At 42.8% G+C, this 25,169-nt stretch overlaps 1 protein-coding gene across 2 annotated transcripts in view; it reads right to left on the reverse strand.

Annotated features, from left to right (window-relative positions):
• Positions 1-23,451, reverse strand: part of LOC119650168 — a 133,033-nt gene extending 109,582 nt beyond the window's left edge. For both annotated transcript variants that reach the window (XM_038052718.1, XM_038052717.1), the window contains exon 1: positions 22,634-23,451. The gene's annotated coding sequence lies outside the window, so the exon portion shown is untranslated. The remainder of the gene's footprint in view (positions 1-22,633) is intronic.
• Between the last annotated feature and the right edge of the window lie 1,718 nt (positions 23,452-25,169).

A 25,169-nucleotide genomic window follows, 5' to 3' on the forward strand; every position in this document is an offset into this window, starting at 1 on the left:
TCAGCTGATCGCACTATTCACTTCTTCACCGCGTATGCACCACAGACAGGTCGACCTGATACCGAGAAAGATGCCTTCTGGCAACTTCTCGATAAAAAGACTTGTCACGTGCCTGCTGACGATTATATAATCATTGCCGGCGACCTTAATGGTCATGTGGGTGAAAAGGTAGACGGTAACAGGTGCCATGGGGGAAAGGGGTTCGGAGTGCGCAACGAGGGTGGCGAGCGTATAATCGATTTTGCGGAGACCCATGACCTTGTACTTATGAATACATGGTTCATCAAACGATTGTCTCATCTTCCTACATTTTATAGTGAGAACAATAAAACGAAAATCGACTATATTCTCATAAGACGCCAACATTTTACCACTGTCACTGATTGCAAAGTCGTTCCCTATAAGACCATCGCACCTCAACATCGACCATTGATTGCCGTCCTGCGAATTAAGCCACCAATAAAACCGCGTGAGGAACGCACTGGCCCGCCGCGCATTAAATGGTGGCGATTCGGTGAGAAGAAAGAAGAAACGGTCTCACTCATACGATTGCCGACTATTACGAATGTGGAAGAATCATGGAACCAAATGAAAGACACGATCCACAAACCGGCCTCTGCAACCCTCGGGGTCACCAAGCCGGGTAAACGGTACATCAACCGAGATACTTGGCTTTCGAATGATGATGTTGAAATGAAGGTCCGTGAAAAGAAACGCCTCTACCACAAATTTCTCGACGATAAAACGCCTGCTAATTGGCAAATTTATAAGAATGCCAACCGGGAAGCAAAGAAAGCGGTCGCTGTCACCCGAGCGACCCATTTCAAAAATCTTTACGATAAACTGGACACTCGGGATGCGAGAGAGATCTGTATCGGCTTGCCGTAATGAACGCACACAGGATATCGAACACTTCTGTTGCGTTAATGACAAAAACGGTACTTTGCTTACCAACCGTCGAGCCGCAACGGATAGGTGGCGAGAATACTTCGAGCAGATTTCAACTGAAGAATTTGCTCATCCTCCACTTCCACAATCATTGTCCATATTTGGAGCAGTTCCACCAGTCAGCGCAACTGAAGTCGAGGAGGCAATAAAACAAATGAAATCGGGGAAAGCAACAGGACCTGACGACATCGCATCTGAGCTCTGGAAAGCGAAGAGCTGGGACCCAACACTGTGTCTCAGTGAATTCTTTAACCGGGTTATTCAGGAAGGAAGAACAGCATCTGACTGGAAAGAAAGTACCACAGTTGCAATATGGAAAAAGAAATGTAGTCCAACAGAGTATTCAAATTATCGTCCGATCCGGTTACTTTCCCATACCATGAAGATTTTTGAACGCATTCTTGACAACCGTATTCGTGAAATCGTTGAAAGAACTGTGAATCCAGCCGGATTTGTCAAGAACTGCGGAAATACTGACGCAATACACGCTGCGCGGTTACTCATGGAGAAACACCGTGAGAAGCATCGCCCTTTTTACATTGCCTTTCTGGATCTAGAGAAAGCGTTTGACCGTGTACCACACGAACTCATCTGGTATGCTTTACGACAACACTTAGTGCCAGAAGAACTCGTGCGCTGGGTTCAATTGCTCTACCACGATCCGAAAAGTAAAGTTCGAAGTATGGCGGGTGTATCAAAACCGCTTCGTGTCTCTGTTGGTGTTCATCAAGCAAGCGGCCTCTCACCACTCCTCTTTGCTATGGACACCGTCACACGGGATATCCAACGTCCAGCGCCCTACACACTGCTTTATGTAGATGATGTTTTCCTAGCATCTGATAGCAAAAATTATCTCGAGCAACTTGTTCAAAAATGGAATGATCACCTCATGCAACACGGTCTCAGATTGAATTTAAGCAAAACTGAATTTTTGACGACCGATCCCCATGAAACAGGCACAATCACTGTCAGTAGCAGTGATCTGCCAGAACTGAACGATTTAAATACCTCGGGTCAACACTATCAGCTAATGGAAAACTGCGCTATGAAATTGCTTCACGAATTAATGCCACCTGGATTAAGTGGTGTTCCACAACTGGTGTTCTTTGTGATCGACGTATCAACGAACGTCTCAAATCTAAAATTTACCGCAATGTCGTCCGTCCTGTCGCTCTCTATGGTTCTGAGTGTTGGCCAACTATAAAAGGCAATGAACGGCGTCTTGCGGTAATGGAGACGAAGATGTTGCGTTGGACTAGTGGCGTGACACGTTTTGAGCACATCCGAAATGAGATATCCGTAATCGACATGGGGTTGCACCGATCGTGGAAAGATTGCGAGAGAGGTGTCTTCGATGGTATGATCACCTAATTCGCACTAACGAGGATTCACTTGCCAAGATTGGTCTGAACAACAAAGTCGATGGTAAACGACCAAAAGGCCGGCCGAAACAACGGTGGCTTGATATGATGGATAGGAATTTAGAAGCCTCGAGATTGCATCCAGATCAGGCACTTGTGAACGGGACAAAGGCTGAAGGACAAGAAAATGTCCAAATGTCCTCATTTCATAAATATTCTAATGTGTAGACCTATTTAATTCGTAATCATTGCATCAGGTTTCTTTTAACGCCACTTTTAAGCTCATATTGAACAGTTATTTTTTAGCTGAACGATACATATATGAAAAAGATACTAGATGTGCGTTGTCTTACTGCCCAAAGCCGCAGGTTCTTTCCAACGCAAAACTTTCTACTTTTATCTAACGTTCTAGAATCATTTGCTTATTTACTAGAACTCAATTAAGAGAATTAGTACCAATTCTCTAAGTGAAATATGTAGCTCATAAGATTCATGTTTGGATAAAAAACACGTAAAAGGGTGTCAAACACGTATCGCTGTTTCCTAATCCCCAATTGCCGTCCACTATATTTTTTCAACCGCCAACAATATGAACTCATTCTATGTTCTCAATACTTACGACTTTCGTGATAAAAACTCACTAAATGAAAATAATCGAGGTGCCCCAATTAAGCGTAAAATGTAGGTATGTATGCACCTCTTTTTCAGGAATGAAAGCGTTTCAAGTACCAGAAATAATAACAAATCCTCAAAGTGTAGCAGTGAATTTCTAGATATAAATCCTATTGTACTTATTTGATTTCAGCTCTCAGTTCATTCCCATTTTGCGTCGATTGCCGGCCGTACGGCAGTCACGCAAATCTCTCTCTATTTCATTACAAAAGCGGTCAATAATGGAAGATTGAGGTAAGAATCGACGATTTAAAGGTGAGCATTGGCCCGATATGATGTTTAAATCGAGCGCACACACACCTCATACATCAAAATCCCAGAAGGTGTGGCATAAAAAGGTGTCTGATATAAATAACAGTAGCAACAACGTTGATATTTTAACGGTTAGATGGCGAAAGATACGATTGTGGGCTCGGTAGATTCGCGAAACGTGTGGAACTGTTGCTAGTGGAAAATCTTTTTTACTGTCCAAATTTCAAGTTCATCTAAATTTGGGTTCTTGCATGATTTAGTTTCGTAATAATTCTACACTGGAAGAGGGAAATTTATCCTTTACAAACGCTCTGTATCAATCTAACTATGCAGAAATCAACCTTGCTTTGCACCATCATTTCAGGGTTAAAAATGCCATCAGAGCAAACCTGTTCCTTTAATAAACGGGTTAATGATGATATCTACAGGCAAAACAAGAAATCGTCGTGAAATCTCAGGTGATTAAGGTAAGGGTCGATATAATTCGCTATTGCAATATCTTGTATCTTTTATCTACATGAATTGCCGTCGTCGTGAGTAAAAAGAACATCTTGGAAAGTCGATGTCAGGCGATTTTTCTTCTGTTTCTCCCCTGATCGATAAAAACAAGACGTATTAGGCATTAGTTAAAAGTAGACCATGTGTGTTTACAGCTAAAAGACAGCATTTGGTTACATTCTATATATATATATTGCACAGATAGGTAATGGACTTAGTTGTCAGTTATGTTGGATTAAGATTGTAATGATGGAAACGTGTAGCTTGCTAGCTACACTAGAAAAAGTTATGTCAGGGCACAGGGGCTAGCGGCCATCGGCTACAACTTTTGTTTTAACTGTAGAAAACGTTGTATGGTGTGATGACCACATTTTTATTGCTCGCCTTAAAGTTTTTGCTTCAATGGAAATATAAATAAGAAACTCACATACATACTGTCTAAACAGTATGCGAGCTCGTTATTTACAGGAAATGTATCCGTAAAAGTGAGTCAATTTTGTATGCACTGCTGGTTGCAGAGAAAATATGAATTACCTACCCACTTTAGAGCAGTTGGTTCGTAGACAAACACGTAATTAATTTGGTTGAAAGAACCCGATGAAAATTAAAAAAACAAAGTTTTATGACCAAATTGTCTAAAGAGGTGAAAAACATTCAAACCGTAAAATAGATACAATTTAAATTTTTTCATCCTAATTTGGTGGTTCTAAATCTCTGTATAAGTAGAAAGTACATGTACACCACCTTTTCTTATTGTACCCTATTCTCCGAAGGCCCTTCAGTAATCTACTACTAAAAATAAAAGATAGATTGATTTTAATCCGATTGAAAAAAGAACGAGATGGGGTGCCCTGATCTTGTTAGTTAAGTGTTAACCTCTGGACCTCATTGCTACCAGTGCAGATCCCGACTCCTCAAAGATTTATACTTGTCCCACTACTATAGACTCAATCCCTGGCGTAGAATTAAGTGTAATGATAATGAAACTGAATGATTTAACAGATGAGATATATTGAGTTACAACAGTCACCTAGGCCTCTAAATCCAAACCGATAACCAGGCGGCTAACAAGTACTTAGGTCCAACCACATGAACTCTATTATTATTATTAAGGAGGTCCTTGGGAGGATGAGGATACTCACGGGTCACTGCAGGCTAAATTAGCACCTGAGGAAGCTAGGAATATGTGCGGACACTTTCTACAAATTCTGTAAGGAAACCTCCATACATAATCTGAGGCATTGTCGCAGTGGCACTTGTGCAAAAACACTTAATGCACCTGCCAGAATGCTCAACACCAAGTGTTAGATTAAAACATCAAGAAGTAGGAAACATCTTAAGATTCCTGTAGGCTATAGGCTTGATCGATATACTATAGTTAATAAGTACACTATAACCATTAAGAGAGCAGAATAGTTCCTTCAGGACATAGAAGAACTTTCTTTAATGTCATTATTATTATATGCCTATCAGGAAGTTGATGGGCGAGAATGCTATTAATAGTAGATACTAAATTAGAAGCACCACATATCCTAACGAAGTAGTGACGACACTGTCAACCCCAGCCCTTGGTTCATAGTGGCAAGGATAAAAATTCATGGACTACCAGAGCCCTTAAAGCGCTCGCTTTTTCCAAATTGAGCAAGAATTCCAACGATATTATCAAGAGTTAAACAATAACGTTTTTAATAAATAATGAACCCCACCCTTAAATTTTCTTTTAATATGCCGGTTGAAGGTGCAGGCGTAACCCTTCTACTTGGTGTGCAGAGGTACCTGCCTATAAGATAAAACCGAAAGTGGTAAGTATACAATTAACTGCTTGTAGTCGGAAAGTTTGACCTTCAATAAAGGCCATTGGCGTGCTGTATTGTAAGAGGGCATGCAGAAATTTTGCCTTTTGTACAGGTTAATACATCGTTGATTTAGGAATATCTAATATGTAACCAGTGTTACAGACCCAACAGGACAGGAGAAATTTCAGCTGAACTGATACATGATAAGGAAAGAAGGATTGTGAGTAAGGATACTAATTTATGCAAACTTTTGGTTCCATAACTTGAGTCAAATATGTGAAGATTGGAATGTTCGGATTCATGTCAACTTTGGACAAACGACATTTATAGAGTAAGAAATCATTCAGAAATTAAAGCGCCAAGCTCATAGATTAACGCACTGAAGCATCAGGAAGGGTTAATGCCAGGAGTATCTTTTCCTAGATAGTCTCAGTCGTATACGACTATAGTCTTTTCATAGTGGATATCAAGGAAAGCATCCAGTAGACTGTGGAATTTTAGGTTGCATATTGGCACAACTTCGCCGCTGGATAGTTCATCAATTGTTTCAATGACTTGATTAGCTATATGATCGGTAGTATCATTTCATACCCAATTGTTTTGTGGGAGTTGAAGGGGGGACAATTTAGATCTGAAGATGAATATTGGTTGGACGTTTTGGGCCTAAGTGAGATTAGATTATGTAAGCCCTACAAGCGTTCCTCAACGATTATTGTAATCATTTATCTGGAATTGTCATCAGGTTAATCAACAAAAAGCAGAACGATTTACATTTCGTGATGATTTCATGATTTTTGATTACTGATAAAGAAGGAATACTTCGGGATTTGTTCTTGCATTATCTTGGAATAAGTTAAGGAAAAACAACCTTGCTACATTTGGTTGCCAACTAAAACATGGTTTGGATCATAGAATTTCTATTAAATGCTCCATAATCTTCAGGCGCGGACCTCAACGATGGTGCCGAGGACCAGCCGCAACAAACAACAGCACAGGAAGAAATCTAACGACAATTAGTGCGAAATTCTTCCTTCCACGGCATATTTAAAGAGGAATATTCGGCCAAGCTCAATTTTTCCGCTATTTATAAGCCTTCGTGGTTAACTCTCGTCATTTTAGTCACCTCCAGCATTCCTAATCATTACACATCTTAACTAATCCATCACCCTAGGGATCATATTAGAACAATACGCCAAATATACGTACCTACTCCATCTGTTGCTTCTGCTGATGAGCTCTACATCACTCAACTCATTATCAGTATTAGCTCTACCTCCACTTGAGACCTGAGAGTATCTAGAGCATCAAACTGAGTCCATTTTCGTCGCACTGCTCCATCAACGCTTGTCTCAGATATGTTATCGGAAGCTCTGCTCGGAATAGCAGTAGATAGGTGACGCATTAAAAAAGAACGACAAAAATTCTAGGCTGAACTATGTTAGGCTGCCTAGATAGGCAAAAATGGTTATGCCGCTTTCAAGTTGGATGGTGCATAACAATTGAGACGCAGTGTAGGATTATCAATAAGTGTTAGCGAAAACGGATCATCATTGTCATAAACGAGCAATGTTTGCGATGAGTAGATGAACTGCAACGTCACATATAGAAGACCACATCAAGGATAATATTTTAGGAATGCGCCCAAAAGACCGGCCTAAACAACGTTGGCTTGACATGCTGGATGGGGATTTGAAGGCCTCACGACTACATCCATAGCAGACCTTTGATAAAATAAAATAGTGCAACCAATCACGACGAGCCAACTCCGATATCGACGGGACAAAGGCTAAAGAATAAGAAGAAAAGAAGAAGTAGCTGTTTTCTAAGGTTTTGTGTAAAAAAAAAATATTAAAATCGATTCACTGTCTGCCTGTCCGTCTGTCACATTCTGTCTGTCTATCTGTCACACGCATTCTCGGAAACGGTTATAGCTATTGACACCAAATTTGGTGCAAAGGGAGGTACATTCATACATTCAAAAGGGGATGTACATTTTCTCCACCAAACAGTCATGTGGGGTATCGAATGAAAATTTTCAGAAACTACCCAACCCAAAAATCTGAAAAAAATTAAGAAGCTGCCACTATATGGTTCCTAGGCTCCGAAATATCATACTTCCCATACCTATATCAATTCAAATAAAGTTAATAATAGTATATTACTATACTATTTGATTGGCGGTTTCAAAATGAAGGAAAGGGAACCGAACACCATTTCAAAATTACCATTTGATTTGTCTTATATCCCTTACCGCGAAGCGTGCACTTGATAAATATATAAACGACATCGACTTTGTCAAGAACTGTGACGCTACTGACGCAAGACACACTGCGTTATTGCTCATGGAAAAACACATCCCTTTATAGATTGCCATCTCAATGTAGAGATGGCGTTTCAGGAAGACGCCTCGATTGTACAATCATGAAAACATACTCATGATAACTTGCTAGGTAAAACTGGCCTAAACATCGTAGTTGATGGAAAACGACCCAAAAGTCAACCAAAACAGCGGTGGATTGATAGATAGTGATTTGATAACCTCCAATTCCAATTAAACCATCGACTCGCGCTATTATCCAACTATCACTTTTGTTAAGCTTGGTCAATAGTCCAACTGCTTGAAACTAAGCCAATAATCATTATAAACTGGAAAGCATTAATTTCTTTTATATCATATTCATTCTATCGACACACTTTTACAAAAATTGCAATAGTTAACCGTCAGTACACAACTACACAATTTACAATTTGAGGGAGTATTTTCCAGCACAGTATCCGTACTTCTCCTATTTCTTCCAGGCGGCAGATCCCATCTCATCATACATAGCAGTGGATGCGAGGCCTATCCCCCATACCCCCAGAGCTGTACAACGCAGCTCACGCTTGGGCCCTGCGGGCGATATGAGCACAACCACCATGAAGTCCCTACAAGGTCAACTTTAAAAAACCCCGACCGAGACACATCCCCCAGAAATTCTCCTGGCAAATATGCTCTCAGAGGACCACTCCGATTCTCATTGTATCACCTTTGATGAGGCTTGGTGGTATCTGCCACTTCAGATGAGTCCCTTGCAGACTCGGATCTGAGCGTCCTCCTCGAGTTAATGGAGACGACACTCCCCAGCGGCCTGACTGGAATCAGTCCCATTTGCGGAAAACCGCCACCAGCCAACTATCACTCTTTTATTTTATTATATTACATTTGATTTATCTGTAGAATATTCACTGTTCAAGAGTGGTAATATCACACAAAACCTTAGCCAACAAGATTTCTTCCATCGTAGATATAGCTCTTTGATCTGACGAAATTATGCCGGAAGATTGGCGCAAAAGCGTTATTTGGCATACAATATACAATGTGTACAAATGGTGACAAACTCAGCCTCGAGAACTATAGAAGGATGTCATTGTTGTGGACATGTTAAAATGTGCTGTCAAATATAGTCGAAAAAAGGATCGAATCCTTCCCAAACAATATTGTTCGCAAATATCTGGGAGGATTTCAAAGTGGAGAATCAACGATTGGAGAAGTGTTGGAAATATAAAAGGCATATGACAGTATCGATTCATCTGTACTATACAAAATATTGATTGAGTTTGAAGTTGCGAATCAGAATGACAATGTGTCAGTCTCAAGTAAAAATACAAAAACGAACTAACAGGATGTTTCCGAACTAGATAGTGGCCTATGCAGATGATATCCTCGTACGATCGCAAGATAGCACGGCCCTGATGGAGTTTGACGAAATAGCCAAGGCAGTTGACCTTAAAATAAACGAGGGGAAGAAGAACATCATGGCACAAACGAGAAGAAAGACGTCAATCAGACAAAGCACAACTTCGAATAAGTCGACAGTTTTGTGCACAACTCTTACAAACCATAAATTATAAATAGACGAAACAGGTGGATCATGCGTACCAGCAAAACATTTTACCACCTGGAAAACTCCAAAACAGATATAAGAATCAGTGAACAATGCAAATTACGCGCTACTCGGTTTTCGAAATTGGAAGACGCAGTTGTTCGACCAAGAAGAATGGAAATGAAAACTTCACATAAAAGAAGATTCTCAGAAAAACGTGTCCTGAATTTATATTCTGTCATCATTTTTCATGTGGCAGACTTCATTATTTGGCTGCTGCCTCTTCTTATCTTTGGAAATGATCTCTGCTCCTCGTATCAGCACAGCTTGGAGGTAATATTTATTCGAAAATGGTAATTCCGCCAGATCAGCAGGGTTGGCAGCAAACTCTTCTCGGGCGGCTGTACAGAGGTCAATTACTACGAAAGGCAAGACCCACGACCAAGACGCATCGTCGCCCGCCTTAATGGCTGTTTTCAGGGTCCGATGCCAACGGTCTTGTATTCCATTGGACTGCGGATGGATGCTGTTGCCCGCTGTCGTTTGAATCCCAGGAGTCTCCCGTGCTCCAAAAAGAGAATAGATTCGAATTGCGTAATAATTACGGCAGGAACACCAAAGCGCGGAATCCACTCTCGACTGACTGTACTGTAATGTCCTTCAGAGGTATTACCTAAAGCCACCGCGTATATCGATCAATGATCGTACGGCAATACTTCTAGCCGTGTGAGTCACGCAAACGGCTTGCAATGTCAAGGTGTATGATGTGGAAGCGCTTTATTTACTTCGGGAATACACCTCGTTTTTTCCTACCATGCCTAGTAACCTTACACTTTTGGTAAGCAAGGCGCTCTCTGCCCCAAGAATTCACGTCGTTTTTCATGGACGGCCAGAAATATCTGCTAGAGACTATCCGGTTTATTGTCCGAATGCCAGAGTGCACAATATCGTGCGCCGAGCGAAACAATTCCTTACAGAAAGATCTCGCAGAAAATAGAGGACGGTCAGCCGAAGGCTCTGCAAGCTCTGAAGAACTGCGTCATCCTTCTAGGCCACAGCGATTACCGAAAAATTGACTGCGGCGGGAATGTTGATCTTGCAAATCCGTACGAACGATTAATTTGTCTCAACCGCACGCATGTTGAATGTTCGATGTAACTGGCTATGTGCCGAAATTGGCGAGGGGTTGCTTTGTCGGACTTCTTCTGTAAGTTAAAATTAGAAACGGCCTGAATTCACAAAAAAAAAACAGAAGGTACGGGGCTAGTAATTCACGATCGTAGGGGCTGTAATCATCTGGTGAAAGAAACGCCTACTCCGATGTCTAAGGCAGTGACGAGCACGGCTAAGGGTGCATCCTGTTGAGGGAGAGTAACATAGCTTTTGCTTGATGATTTCAAATGATGCACGTAACCTCCTGCGTTTCTTTGGTCATAGGACCAGAAAAGAAGACGTTAAGTAAGGCCTGGTGGTGACAAAACTACAGAAGTTTACCATAGCCAAAAACCTTCTAAAGTCTTTGGCCTTTTTTTCCCAGCGGAAAGCTCGCGATCGCTTGCACCTTATCTGGGTTGGGTTATATGCCTTGACGGGTGATTGATTGGCCTAGAAATTTCATTTACTGCTGGACAAATCTACATTTTTCAACGTTAAGAATTAGGCCATTTAGAAAGAGGCGTTGAAAAATGCACTCGAGATGTGCCAAATGCACTTTTCGAAATTTAGAATTAGGCCATTGCCAAGGGGCGTTGAAAAATGCAGTCCTAAAAGCGTGCAAATAGCTGTTTTTGGAATATGTTTGGAGGATATTTGGTGGTAAGCCTTGGTGAGATCCAAGATCCAGAAAATACGACAGTTTTCTAAATAGTGCGCAAAGCCTTGGTTGAGTGGAGTGAGGTACCGGTTCGGAATCGTCGTCGTCATTGGATACTGTAATTGAGAACTAGATGGAGTAGAGGTGACCAACTGTCATAGAAATGTCTACATATACTATGCTTAAGTAATTGTTGAAACTCTTTCTGCGCAACATCGGGTAAAGGGAGTGGTAAAGAAGGCATCTTCGAGAAAATTGGCGAGGCAATAGTGTCGATGTGGTGTTAAACATCATGCTTACTACATGATATACTACATTCGGTAGTAACATTTCGGCATTTTTGGAGGAATGCGCGAATGCGTGGATCGGCAACATCTTCAAAAATGATGGAAAGACTGTTGTTTGCACAGGTTAATTTTTCCTGATGACCTAAAGGAGGTTGTGGGGTCTAACAGAAACCTATGTTGCATATCCACCAGTAACCCATAATGATACAGGAAGTCTGCCTAATATGGGGATACCGATGTTAACTAATTTGGCATTTCGACGAAATCAATAGGCTGATTAGGCTGACCATTTGTGAGGCCAGATAAAAGCAGCACTCTCGAAGTCATTCAACATCAACAACTTTTTTCCTATCTACGCGTACGCGTACGATTGTTGGCTGTCAACAGAGCCAATTGCAGCTTACAAAAACTGTTCCGCTCGAAACGTCTCACCATAAGGTCCTGCCCGGAAGATCTATAAAGGTAATATCGGCGGAGCCTGCCTCAAATGGAGCGATGGCGTAGAACAAGACGCCAGACAGCTTTAAGGAATATCGAATTGGCGGACCCGGAGATGTCAAGAGTTCTTTACTAAGGCAAGCCTAGATCCATTGTTGCGCCATTGAAGATGATGATGATGTTAGCTAAAATGAAGCGCTTACTTGCCTGCAACCGTCAATTTTGATAGACGTTGGGTTTGCTGCCGCTAATTTCGGCTACTGAGGAAAAAGCTAGTTGAGTCTGCAGACAGGGAGGACCAATAATTCTTGATTAGTTGCCGAATGTGAAGTTCTAAAGCTGCTCTCGGAAACCAAAGCCAACAAAACCCTGCACTGAAGAAGGAAACAACTTGTTGCCGAAATACTGGTATTTGCTGAATAAAACATAAAAGGCCAGCGTCAAACACTGTGCTTACTATTGCACCAAAAGTTCAATTTAAAATATTAAAAATTCCCGAAGGCACTGATGAAAACTAATTTATTTTATTCGTAACCGGGAAAACCATGAAAATATTAATTAAATCAATATTAATTTTGTCAAACCTTTCTGTTTATTTACTAATTTCACAAAATATTACCGGAAACCGGTAAGATGGATTGACTTATATTCGATAAATTTGTAACGTCAGCTCATATAATCAATGAGTAATTAGAATACTATCAATTATCAACGCTGCTATCGGAATTCAGGACTGGTTTCTTGAACTTACGATCAAGACTCTTCCCCCACATATTTGCATGAATATGTCATAATTACGATAACCCACTAAACACAATAAAATAAAAGAAGACATATGTAAGTCTTTAACCCACTTATTGGCACGATTTATCGCTTCCACCCGACTTCAAATTCTATTCTCTTGGAATTTTGCATTCAACTGATGACTTTCTGGACAGCGTTTTCCGTCCATCCACACAAGAACAATTTCTCGAACACAACAAACGCTATATTGTTTTCCTCCACAGAATTCACATGATTTTCGCTTTAAGACGTTGACCATGATATCATTAAATTTTCCACGGTGGTGAATGATTCACGATATCGTAAAAGCCTGCGAAATTCTCACCAACGGTCAAGGAAGGCAGATGATGATTTTCGCTCAAACCCACTAAAAATAGAATGGAAAATGCGAATTGCCAGCAGCAGCGTTAGCGACTAGCGAGTAGAGTGTAATTTATATAATAATGAAAACGTTATTGAAAAAGTGAAAATCCACGTCAAATACACGATTCACATATGGATCATTACCCGGGACAGAGAAGGGAAAAAAGGAAGCAGCAAAGTTTGCTGTGAATTGGTTGAAACGCTTTTAGATGGTCTGAAACTTGATATACGAGGCTTAGGGCCGGGCAATAAAGCATTCCAGGGCGCAGCCGTTTGAAGGCCTCACGTACATGTGTCGGGCTGGGGACGTCCGGACACAAATACTCATTCCATTCCAAATAGTCCTTTCACCCTCTTCACTCAATCCAATTATCTGAATTGCTCAGTGCCACTTTAAGTCCAGCACTTTTTCAACTTCGTCAAAGTTTCTGTGCCTGATTTTACGGCACTCGATGTTTTAATCAGTCTACTTTGCATAATTAGCGTGGGTGTCAATGGAATGAACAACCCTCAAAGGTTACTCATCCGTCGCCTCTTCTTGATTCCGTTTAACAACTGATAGTCATGGCGTCTTACATCTTGTTGTTTACTCGGCATCAACGGAAAACAAGACACGCAATCTTACCTCGATTTAATCGATACTCTGCCAATTCAGACGTTTTATTCAATCGATTTCACGGTTGAAGTAGAGAAGATACTCGTATTTAACGATGGACTATATCTAGTTCAAATATCGTAAAATTAAGTGTGTATATTAGATGATGACCACAACTTGACTAAGGGAAATGATGGAGCTATTGAGAAAATTAGTCGCAAGTTTCGCAGACGAAAATATATTTAATGGTTTTAATGAAATTCTTAATTCAATCACAGTCAGAAAAAGGGTTAGGGGCTGTTGGCATTCACAACTTTCAATACGTAATTGCACCTAATTATCCAATAAGGCTGAATATGTTGTTGCAAACTGAACCAAAACATTACACACGGGTTGATTGTTGTGTAATAGCATTTCAAGCTTGCATTCTCCAATGCCATTCTGATGAGCCGAGCGTAGCATCAACTTCCATTCTCAGCATTTCTGTTCGCTTAAACTCATAATGCATGCTACTGCCAATTTCAGCAGTTCTCCTCAACATAATACTAAGTTCAATTATTATGACAGATCATCATCCATGGCGCAACAACCGGTATCCGGTCTAGGCCTGCCTTAATAAATAACTCCAGACATCCCGATTTTGCGCCGACGCCCACCAATTCGATATCCCTAAAATCTGTCTGGCATCCTGACCTACGCCATCGCTCCATCTCAGGCAGGGTCTGCCTCGTCTTCGTTTTCTTCCATAGATATTGCCCTTAAAGAATTTCTGGGCTGGATCATCCTCATCCATACGGATTAAGTGACCAGCCCACCGCAACCTGTTGAGCCGGATTTTATCCTTGCACGGTCGAACCAGAACGGGGATCAGCTCCACTCTGTTCCTCACAAACTCAATTCCCACTATCAACCTAACCCATTTCAACCCGACCGTTCCGAACTACAACAGATCGAACTACCATTCCTACCGAGACCACTTCCTGATTAGCAGTAACCTGACTGTTATTCCCAACCTAAACGCCTTCCCCTTCCTCTAAACGGTCCCCGGCATCAGCGATCATGACGCCATAATCCTCCGCATAAATCTCCCGGACTTAGTCGTTCGGTCCACCCCGCCTTCAGTTCCCGACTTCCAGTGTGCAAACTGGAAACACATCAACCTGGCCCTCAAAACCAAACTTCAGCCTCTCCTACTCCCATCCAACTGTACAGTTCCCAAAGACTCCATTGACCTGACAGTCCGTCAATACATCGAAGCACGAACCAATCCCATCCCGTCCCTTGAATTACCGCAACCTAATCATCCTTCCCGACGACATCCTAACCGATATTCAATATAAAAAGACCCTCAGGCGGAGAATATTTAGGAATAGATACTTGCCGCAATCCTCTCACATCCTCGCCAAAATTCGTGAGCTGGACAAGTCCACCCGCGGAAGAATCCTCACCCTATACACCCAATATCTCCACAACCGCTTCTCCAACACCGAACTGAACCCTGGTACATACAGGGAACTCAGAAAAACCCGCCCGCGTGTAGGCAAATCAGTCCAACAAAACGCGATCCTACCCCAAAACATCCCACCCACAGAAAAAGTGAACATCCTCGCTCACCACTTCCTCCAAGCCCACCACTGCACCCTCCACTTCCGTGAACCAAGTTTCGATAACGAGGTAAGCGGAAAGATCTTTTAACTCCTAACCCACCCATCCTACCTCATTCCCCAACCCACGCAAATTCCCTTCACCCACGCCCTCGTCGATCCAAGTCAGCGAGAAAATATCCTCCCCATTCACTTTATCAGTCCAGACTCCCTCAGGGCGGCCATCGCCGCCTTCAAAAACAAAAAATCAATTGGACTTGACGAAATCCCCTCCATTGTCCTCAAGAAATGCGCCCCAAGCATTGTCCCCATTATGTCCTTCATCATCAACCACTGCCTTATCAATGCCCACTTCCCAACAGATTGGAAGCGTGCTCAAATTGTTCCTATCCCAAATCGGACGTCCTCCTCGGCCTCAACCGGAACGCAACGACCACAGCCTGTCTCCTCGACATAAAGAATCCTTTTGACTCCGTATGGCAATACTGACTCGCATACAAGCTTTCCGAAGTCCTCCAGTTCCATCTGCACCTCTGCAAGCTAATTCTTAGCTTTCTTGATAGGCGGAAATCCCAAGCCCAACTCCGTGAACACCTCTCTTCCCCATATTCTAGCCCGGCTGACATCCTTCAGGGATCAGTCTTCTCCACTACTCTCTTCTCTCTGTTCACCGCAGACCTTCCCAAACCAACCAAGGCCGTGCAACTGGTGCCTTCAAATCCCTTTATCCAATCCTAAAATACAGTAGCCCAACACCTCAGAAAGTCAAGCTGTTTTGCTACAAACAGCTTATCCGTCCCCTCCTCATTTTCGGTTTCATCTTCTGGTCCGACACTTCCTCCTACCAAATCGAACGACTCCGTCTCAAAGAGCGCAGTATCCTACGTCCCTATTCCGATATCTACAAGAACGAAGACTGCTCCAAATACATCTCCAACCAGATCCTCTACGACTCCTGTTAAACGTCCCGCATCGACGCCGTCCTAACCCGTCATGCCCCTCAATTCCTCGACAAATGCATATCCCATCCAAATCCACTTATCGCTCAAGCCATGCAGATCGAGAGCGTCGAAGAGAATCTTCTACGAACTCATCTGTTCCCTAAAATCCTCCTATCTGCCTAGTCCCGTAACCTCCTTTTCGACCCCGGCGATAGAGTAATCTTCTACAACGGCATTTACTCCTCATCCCAGTTTTCAAAACCCACCAAAAAATGAATGAACACGGCCAAGAGTTCGCAGTTCTTTTTGCTAAGAACCCAAGTCTTCGAGGAATACATAAGGACTTGCAAGATCATTGCCTTGTACAGTAAGAGCTTTGACCCTATGGTGAGACGTTTCGAGCGGAACAGATACAATGCTGACGAGGAACGCAGAAGAAAATCTGTCATTGATTGTTACAAAGACAGAGAGCATATGGTATTTCTATGTCACGTTGCACTGTATCAAGGAAACGAATTACCAATTCTAGCGGAATTCAGACATTGAAGAGTGCCGCAAATTCTGTCTAGACCGATATAATAGGGCGAGAGAGGAACTACGGGCAGCCATTTCGAGAAGTAGAACAGGACACTTCAGGAGACTATGCAAGAAAGAGAATTTCAATCCATGGGGGGGGGGGGGGTGTTTACCAGAATTAGGCAGAATACCAACTTCTTCCGTTTCCATGCCGCTGCAAATATCCCCTCGAACATGCACGCTTCGAACAAGTCAGCGAACTTGTTCGCTCTGGATTTCATGGCAAGCTTAAGGGCCTTATTCGGTACTTCATCCAGGCCCGGCGCTTTATTCTCTCATATTCTACCGCAGATATCCAGCAGCTCGTCTCTGGGAACTGGCCTCTGAATCATCCCATCACGATTCTGTAGGCATTCCCCCACGGGTTTACGTCCGATTCTGAGCAGAGCTCCCTCCCTTGAGAGTTTTGCGGGCTGCCTTATAGGCGCACTCTTTTTTCCCCTGATCGACTCTACCTACCGTCCTCTGAGCCGCACTTCTGGTTCGGTGGCAGGCTGATCGAAGGCCAGCCAGTTCACCATTTCACCAGTAATTTGGTCTTCTATTGGGAAATGAGCACCTCTTAGGCATGGACACGTCATATAGAGGCGCCGGCTTCATCAGGTTGATCTAACCACACCTCTATGAAGGTCTGCTTATCCAACGTTTTGGCTGTCCAACCTGAAATCTTTGCCCTGTCTCAAAGAAGATTGCCTGGTAATCACTTTGTGTGTAGCGTTCACTGACGCACCAGGACATGCCACACTCCAGCACAGGGCTGACAAAGGTCAGGTCTACAACCGAACCTTAGCCCTTTTTCTGAAAAGTGTTCATAGCACCTTCGTTAGCCAAAACTATGTCCATCTGCGCAAACGCTTCTAATAAACTGCCCCCCCCCCCCTCTGGCATTTGATTCTCTGCTACCCCACTCAAGGGCCCAAGCGTTGAAATCACCTTTGGACTTCGTCAACTTCCGTCGATTACAAGATTATCAAGCATATCCTCAAATTCAGACAGTGTCAGACTTGATGGGGCGTAGCAGCTGTATACATATACACCATTTATCTTTACCCATAGAAAGCCACTGGCTGCCTGACTTGCAGTACATTATATAGCCTGTCGACCACAAGCCAATATCGCCGCTCCACCAGGTCCAGTGACCAATATGCCACCGTGCCGGTTTCTATACGGTTCACTTATGATGGCAATTTCCATCTCAGATTCGAACGTGGTCTACTCAAGTAAATCCTGAGCGACCCTGCAATGATTCAGGTTTATTTGAATAAACCTCATTTTCTCATTGCAGTGAGCGCCTTCCTAAATTCCGGGCATTTACTACTTCCGGCAATATGCCGGTTATCCTTCCCCTCTTTCATCTCGGACAATAGGCATTTGGGGTCCCTATTTCACTCCCTGGCAATATGGCCCTTCTCCCCACACCTTCCTCATCGATCGGATCGATCAATGCTGCTACCTTCGCGAAGTGCCCAAACATGAAGAATTTCGATGTCACTTCATCGAGATCCTTACATTTTATGTATGATAGATCCCATGTTTTTGGGCACGCATTGCGGCATTCTCCCCAAATGAATTTTCACTTGAGTGCGAAAGTCATCAGTTTTGCCTACGCTGGATCTTTTCAGTTCGAACATGAGATCCCCTTTCTGGGTTCTTTAGATTCTGTTCATATTTCTGCTCAGATCTTTTAAGTTGGGATCGATTTTGACCTTTCTGAGTATCTCCGCGTAGGATAGATTGCCCTTACTGGAGATAACATTTGCATCTGGACGAGTTCGCACTTTTGCTTTTCATTTCGCTTTTTTGCTGGTAACTTTAGTCCATCCATCGTTTTCGTTCGTCTTGGGCTTCGCAATGCTGGTCGACTTTCCTACATAAGCTGTCTGCCTGTCTGTCCGTCAAATGCAATTTTCGCGGAGACGGTTATAGCGATTGACACCAAATTCAGTGGAAAGATGGGAACTGTGAACGCTCACACATTCAGTAAGTAACATCCTTTTACGTAGAATTTAAGGGAAGGTCCCCATACATGCAAAAGGGGTGTGTAAATTTTTTTTTACCAAATATAGTCATGTAGGATATCAAATGAAAGGTCTCGGTTAGTACTTTCCGAAGCCGGTCTTAGTTTGTTGGAAAGGTGAAGAGTGCGGGGGGTTGAAAGTGATTATTTCTTTAACGGACCCATTTTCAGCAACTAACCGATCGAAAAATCTGAAAAAAATCAAGTGACTTCCACTATATGGTACCTAGGCTCCGAAATACCTTCCATACCGATATCCTTTCAATTAAAGTTAATATAATAATAGCATATTAGAATAATTTTTGATAATTGGCTGCAAAACACCCCTTAAGGGGGTCATCCTGTGTGTCGGGTTGGAAAAATCGATTTTTTTGCATGAATTTTATCTTTATATAGTGGAGAATATGTGGACAAAGGGATTTTCCGATATTCCGAGTCGTTCAGAAATTACAGTGTTAAACAGGTAAGGAGTTTGCAGCCGCGGCTAGAGTACTCGATGAGAAAGAGCATCGAATCTTCTTTTACTTGTTAGTTTTTTACCTGAGCGTTATAAATTTGAACACAGGTATAAATATAAAAAGATGGAAAACTAATCAATTATCTAAACTTATTTGCTGGTTGGAATAAAAAGGATAATCCAGTCTAGAGTGAGCACTGAAAGGCTTTCAAGCTATACTCAGTTATATTTTGTCGTAAGTATGGTGCTTGCTTTGTGTGTTCAGTGATTTTTTTAAATGGATCGTACGAAGGGAGATCGCTTTAATGCTCAACGTCAAGCTAGCACTAAAACACGAGTATTTCATGGGAATCGATACTTATCAGAGAAGAAAAAGGACTTCGCATCAACATCAGGAAAGAAACTTTTAGCAAGCATGAACATGGATGTTCCAATTACGACAAGTTTTGTATATTGTATATTGGATTTTGCTGGAGTTTTCTCCGGTATTTCTGCAAATTTCTGCAAATAATAAAATATACGTAGTAGAAAAAAAGGAATGCGTAGGACATGTCGAGAAAAGAATGGGAACGCGGCTTAGAAATGCAAAGAAGAATCACAAAGGCATTGGTGGAAAAGGGGCCGGACAACTTACTGATAAAGTTATTAACGACCTCACTACATTTTTTGGGCTAGCTATTCGTCGACACGCAAAATGATAGAAGGAATGAAGCAAGAAATTTGGGGAACTTTCTTCCATGAATGTTCTACAGACGAAAATCCTCAGCATCAAAAATGTCCAGCAGGCGAGGACAGTTGGTGCAAATGGCGCAAAGCGGAAGCTAAAGGAGAACTGGATAGTTTCCACTACGAGAAGGCACCTTTGACTGAAGAAGTTCAAACAGTCATTAAACCAATCTACGAAGATTTGTCACGAGATGATCTCTTGAACAGATGTTTAGGACCAGAGACCCAGAATAACAATGAGTCGTTAAATGCATTGATCTGGTCTTTCGCTCCTAAAGACCTTCATTCTGGGGCCAAGGTCGTAGAAATAGCCACTTTTCTGCCTGTAATTATTTTCAATGAAGGATTCAATGGCATTCTCAAAATCCTAGTGACAATGGGATGTCAAGTTGGTCACATATGTCAGGTTTATGCCGACCGCCGTAATGAAGCGCGAATTTGACGGTCCGAACGACGATCGACTGACCTCGCTAAAAGAGCCAGAATTGAAACCAGAGAGCAACAATCCGCCTTACAAGACTTTTTTGAAGAAACGGAGGGTGTTCTCTATGGACCAGGTATAGCAGATTAATGGTGAGTGAAAATTTTACTCTTGATAATCACATTTAAATTTTCAAATGCGTTTTTCTCGAAACTGCATCTTGAAAATCGGCTGCCACCATAGCTCAAAATCTATCCAACCAAATTGTTTGAAATTTTCACGACTTCATTAATACATATTTCTACGATCCGCAAACTAGGATAATTGCAATCGGACGGGTCGTTTTTTTTATTCATAAAAAAAAGCCGTAAAAGAACACCAACATCCAAAAAATTAAGTTTAAAAGCCCACCAAAAATTTACCTTTTAATATTTTCTAATTATACTAATTTGCAGACCGTGGAATATTGTCCACATTGAAATGCCGTCGAGTTTTTTTCCCTCAGATGAACACAGCGCCCTCCAGCGTGCCAGCAGAAAAACTTTTTTTTGAGATGGGTGCATACATTGACACGTATTCCGAAAACTAGCTATGATATCAAGCTGAAAAATTTATCACATATACTAGAGATATCAATAAATATATGGTGAAAAAATCACGTTTCTACCTTTATCCAGTCCTCCAAAATAATTTTTAAAAAAAAAGCAAAAAAAAACGGCCTTCACACGGGATGACCCCCTTAAGTTCATCTTAGTACCATGAAATTTTGCAGTGAAGTAGGCTATAATATAGAGCATAAAGTTCGGTGGAAATCGCACTTGTACTAACAAAGTTATAATAGGTCAAAGTTGTCGTTTCTTTGCAAATTCGAGACTATGAATGTCAATATCACCCGCAAGTGAATACTCTCGCATAATATAATATATATTACGTGCTATGTACTAATGGGGCAAATGCACAGTCAATGTTTTTGTATAAGAAATACACAAAACCTTTCATACCTGAAGCCTCTAGCTTCCGATTTTCCGACTTGTTTTTACTAATCCCTGTCATCTACTGCCTGCATATTGCTGTTAATCCACTTCGTATTTACATTGTTTTGATCAGTCCTTTACCTGCACCCTTAGAAGGCTAGAGAGGTTCCAACAGACTGGACGCATCTAATGTTATCCATAAAATTGAATGTAATTCAGGCCCCATAATATAAAGTTAACCATTCAAAATGTGTATAACTCAAAATACCGTTTTAAAACCAATCGACGCAGTTCTTGCATTAGCATTCCTTATCTCAAACAAAAAGAAAAGGCAAAGGCTAAATCCATCAAATGGAATTAACCCAGCATCCTTTGTTGTCCAGCCACTTTGCTTTGTCAACAAAACCTGTTCTGCCCGCCTCGCAAGGCGACTGTGAACTTCTCTCGGAACTCTGGCTTCCCCGGTCCACCTAAATGAGGCGATGACATAAACAACGAATACCACTAGATCTCGAGCGAGCGCACCAGCACCATTAATCGGCCGGTGGCATATCGAAAGAATGCCCCAAACAACAGCCTCTGAAATCCTCTGTGGTCACTTCAGTCGCGCGTCTGCTCTCCACGCCCGAGATAACATTGTCACAACCAGCGAGCTGCGACCGCACCGTGTGGACCTGATTTACCTGTGCCTCCGACACCGTGACTCAATCGAACTAAGTTCAAATGATTGGGGGAAAATGGGTCACACACTCGGACTTTGGGCGGTTTTCACACTCGCCCGCTGCGCTCGACCGTTGCTCACCTGAACCGGAAGAAATGAAAGGAACCGCAGAGTCAGTCAACTCAGAAAGTTTCACACAATACCTGGCGGCAATTAATCGAAGAAAGTTGTTGCGAGATCTAGTTTCGGCTGCAGTTCGCACTTGGCCAACGCGGAGTGCGAGTGTGCAGTTTGTACGATAGATTCGCCAAGGAACCGGTAAAGTGAACTTGATATTGGAGGAGATGGAAACAGGTGTGTCGGCCAGTGCGACTCGGTGCAGTCGCGGGTGACCGGATGACGAATTATGGGGTAAAGCCTGTTTGGGAAAGGGTCAAGTTTACTCAACGCTGGGCTGCGTTTGCCTTCGCGACCGGCTGGCCACTTGGAAAATGGGTTATGTAACATATGGACGTAGTCAGGGAAGAACCAAAGGAAATGGGACAACTGATCGCAATATTTGGACCATCAGCTCTGCCAATACTCACCAAAATCTATTTCAGTGGAGATTTAATCCCATTACCAGCGCAACGGTCTCCTCCCAATTCGTAAGGTTTCGCGGGAGTCCAAATCAAACTCGCAGTCCAGCTCCTCCGCGAACAGTAACCGAAACTTGCAATTATTGCAGAATTCCGCTCGCACTTTTTACCTTGCCCAGTTGGGCAGTTGCCACTGCACTTTTATCTCTCTTCCGCACAATGCACCGACACTCCACACGCACGCACTCACACACCTCCACCAAACGTCACTTCTCTGCTGCACCGCCCGCTGTCCGTTGCGTTCAGCGCTCTTTGCGCTACGTTCACGCTACAATTCACTTTCCCCTCAGCCGACACACCATTTCCCCTCCGCAGCCCGCTCGATAAAATTTCGATTTTTCCGGGGAAGCAGGTTGCAAAATATTGCACCAGAATGCAAAGTGGTTTTTCGACGAATCCCGTCCGGGTGGCCGCGGGCCGGCACTGTCCGACCAGTTCTGGGAATTATCACTCGCGACAACGCCAGCTGCAGCGGAATCACTCGTCCAATTGCCAAATATCGAAGGGCAGACACCTGACAACAAAACCCACCGTGCACAGCGTCTCTACGCAAAATGTCACTGACGTCGGGAGGTGGCTGGGAAAACTCGCAGGTTTGCTCGCCGTTTGAATGGAATTCGCGTCGCCGACTCCCGCACAAGACGCCACTGCGCCCAAACTCACAGTTCAAACCACAAGACAAATGGAAAATGCAAAAATCTTGACAGAAACCGAAAATCGAATAATCGCAATTCGTCGCCGACACTTCCTTCCACGGCCACAACAGAACACAAAGTGCGACGGAGAAATGAACGCGAGCCGTTCCACACTTCCATACACATTCCGGCCATTCCACGTTCACCCGTCGTCATCCAATTCTGGTGTGGAATGCGTTGGAACGATAGAGTGCGATGCAGTCAACAGTGCCACGAACGATGATTTGTTCCAATTAGAAATATATTTGCCAATGATAATGGTGCATATTGGGAAGTAAGTATGATTGGACTAAGGATTGCGAGTTTATACATATTATAACTGAATGTTACACAGAATCAAAAAAACTCGTTTCAAAATTTGAGAAAAAAACGGCTTTTTCACATATTCTATCTGCAAGAAATACCTCCTAAAATTTTTTTAACAAAAGGCCAATTAAGGAATGTTATAACTTTTTCCGTAATGGCACCCATGTCTGAAAAGAAATCGTTCTTCATTCAAAACGGAGCGCGAGCCACAAGCGGTTCCTTCTCCCACTGTATGCACCTTTCATATTTATGAATATTAGAAAGCTCACGTGAAGAAGTTCGTGCCCAAATTTTAGGGAAAACTACCTAAAAATTACATTAAAACATTGTAAAGTTTGCCCCAAATCATCGCTTACTTTAAAGACAATGGAAGTGATCACTGCCAGACAAAGACGTTATGGGAATAGCATCACAGATTGCAGCTTTTGTTTTTTTTTGGAATAGGGTAGGGGAATGCATTTACGCACAGAATGTTGGATTCTCCCAAAGGTACGTCATCGTACTAAACACCTTCCCATCGTCAGAGAGCTAACCTGGAACCGTTTGTCGCATTACTTTGGGCTAGTCCCCGAACTTTTCCACCTTGCGAAGCCTTCAAATCAGGGAATTCCTTTCACCAACGGGAAGAGAGTGAAGCAAGGGATCTGTCGTTTCAGATAGCAGTTCCCCTTGCCATCCGGCTCCTTTATCGGTCGAGCTCTATCTTCCTTGCAAAGAGCAGAACCCGAACATAATGCGCAACACGACTCCACCTGTCAGCGCTCCTTAGTATCTCCTCGATAATGCTGTCTGAAGAGAGATGTGTTTAAATAGAGCTGCTGATGAATCCCATCCCTCCTTCCACGAGAAAAAAAGTTGTTATGGGCGTCGTCCACAACTCCATTGCCAAACACACAATTCAGATATCGTGCCTATCCAATCTTGTGCATGTAAGACTGAAAATCTCCATCCCCACTTAAGAACTGGGTAAGGAAATTGTCAGTCTCACCATGCTTCCGATTTAGCCACGCACATAAGTTACCAATGAGCTACGCAGTCCATCTACCTCTGGTCAGTCACGGAGGATGGATCGGGTGCAGGTGTGTTCTCGGAGAATTCGATTATAGAACTGGCCCGACCCCTCGGAAAAATGACGACCATATTCCAGGCGGAGATATATGCCATTTCATTGGCGGCAGAAGGATGTCTGCGACAAAAATGGAGGGGTCGCACCATTCTGTTCCGACAGTCGGGCGGCATTATCAGCACTAAATGGCAACAACATATCAAGCCAGTTGGTGTGGAGTTGTCATCAGGTGCTGCTGAAACTTGGCCGACTGAACGAAGCATTCCTGATGTGGGTGCCGGGGCACTCTAACATCGCCGGTAATGAGGGGGCTGATAGACTGGCTCGCCAAGGGTCTGGATCCACAATGGTTGGGCCAGAACCAGCTCTTGGAATCCGACCATCTACTGTCAAGTCTACTCTGAAGGGTGAAATTGCA

The sequence above is a fragment of the Hermetia illucens genome, chromosome 2, assembly GCF_905115235.1.
Source record: "Hermetia illucens chromosome 2, iHerIll2.2.curated.20191125, whole genome shotgun sequence".
Classification (NCBI taxonomy): Eukaryota; Metazoa; Arthropoda; class Insecta; order Diptera; family Stratiomyidae; genus Hermetia; species Hermetia illucens.